General features: G+C 41.2%; 1 non-coding gene across 1 annotated transcript; it reads left to right on the top strand.

The window, feature by feature from the left end:
• The first annotated feature begins 374 nt into the window (after positions 1-374).
• Positions 375-482, top strand: LOC129642603 (small nucleolar RNA SNORA44). The gene has a single exon (XR_008709855.1). It is a non-coding gene; the product is annotated as a small nucleolar RNA SNORA44 (small nucleolar RNA).
• Positions 483-1,633: the final 1,151 nt, after the last annotated feature.

Here is a 1,633-nt window from a genome sequence, read left to right as displayed (position 1 = left end):
CAATGAAATTTTAAAATTATTTTCATCTGGAAATGATTCTAATACGGCTGTATACCCATACAAAAATGTGTACATAACATCATCAGGAGACTTCAGGGAAATGTATGTCAAAGCCACCTTGAATATGATTCTGCACGTTTTCATGGATAAAATGAAAAGGATTGACAATTCTCAGTGAGGGTGAGAGTGTGGAGAAAATAGAAACTCTCATATGTTACTGGTGGGAGTGTAGAATGGTACAACTTTGAGAACTATTTGGTTACATAGAAACCTATGCTATGATCCAGGAATTTCATCCCTAGGTTTATACTCAAGAGGAATGTCTGAAGGACATGTGCAAGAATGGTTATAGAACCTTTCTTTTTCTTTTTAAAAAAAATTTTTTTAGGGATCTCTAACTTCATGCCAAGACCAGTTTGGAGAGCATTTGACAGAACAGGTCAGCATAATATCTGCAACTTCCATTCATCTTTCCAGAATATAAAATTTTTTTTTTCTTAATTAAAAAAATTTAGGGGCGCTGCACTGCTTGCAGGATCTTGGTTTCCCAACCAGAGGTCAAACCTGGGCCACCACATTGAAAGCACTGAGTCCTAACTATTGGACCACCAGGGAATTACCCAGAAGCTTTCTTCACCTCCTCTTCTTCTTCTCCCTCCCCGCTTCCTCACTCCTCCCCTGCACCTCCCCCCCCCCCCCACCTCCTGGGGACTGCCCAAGTCAGTGGGCTGCAATTTTGATGGCTGTCGCCCTTGTGACATCATAGATGTTATCAGCAGTGGTACAGTGCAAGGCCCTGTTAGTTAAGAACTAAGGGAAATAACTTACCAAAGGGTTATTTGACCACCAATGGAAAATAATTGAATAAAGGGGGATTTGACAACCAATGAAAAAGAATTCATTTCCCCCTCCCCATCCTTCTCCTTCTCCCTCTCCCCTCCTCCTCCTGCTCCCCTCCCCTCTTCTTCCTCTCCTCCTCTTCCTTCCCACCCTTGCTCCTGCTCCTCTTCTTTCTCATTCCTCTTCCTCCTCCTCTTCTTCTGCCCCTCCTTTTCCCCTCCTCCTTCTTCTACCATTGTTCTGTATATGAACACTGACATTACAAAATCATTGTCACATGAGGAATATAGTATATTTTTTATTGCTGCTGTAACAGTACCATAAACTTGGTGGCTTGAACAAAATGTATTATTTTACAGCTTTGGATATCCAAAATCCAAAATCAGTGATCACAATTAAAACCAAAGTGTTTGCAGTAGGCTCTAGGGATGAGTCAGCTTCCTTGCTTCTTGCAGTTTCTAGCTGCCATTTGCCTTCTTTGGCTCATGGGAACAACTTCTTCCATCTTCAAAGCCAACAATGTAGCACCTGACTTATTTCCATCATCACATCTCTTTCTCTGATTAAACCCAGGAAGTTTCTCTGATTTGGGGGGATTCCTGTGATTCGATTGAGTCCACGTGTGTAATTCTGTATAATCTTCCCCATCTCAAGGTGTATACACTTTATCACACCTGCAAAGACTCTTTTGCCATTTAAGAAAACATATTTATACATTCCAGGGATTGGATGTGAATATCTTTGGGGGCTATTTTCTGTCTCCCACAAATAGACAAACAAAAATGTTACAGAG

Source organism: Bubalus kerabau, chromosome 1, assembly GCF_029407905.1.
Source record: "Bubalus kerabau isolate K-KA32 ecotype Philippines breed swamp buffalo chromosome 1, PCC_UOA_SB_1v2, whole genome shotgun sequence".
In the NCBI taxonomy this organism is placed as follows: domain Eukaryota; kingdom Metazoa; phylum Chordata; class Mammalia; order Artiodactyla; family Bovidae; genus Bubalus; species Bubalus kerabau.
The sequence above is the reverse complement of the archived record's forward strand: the minus strand, read 5'-3'. Positions and strand labels throughout refer to the sequence as shown.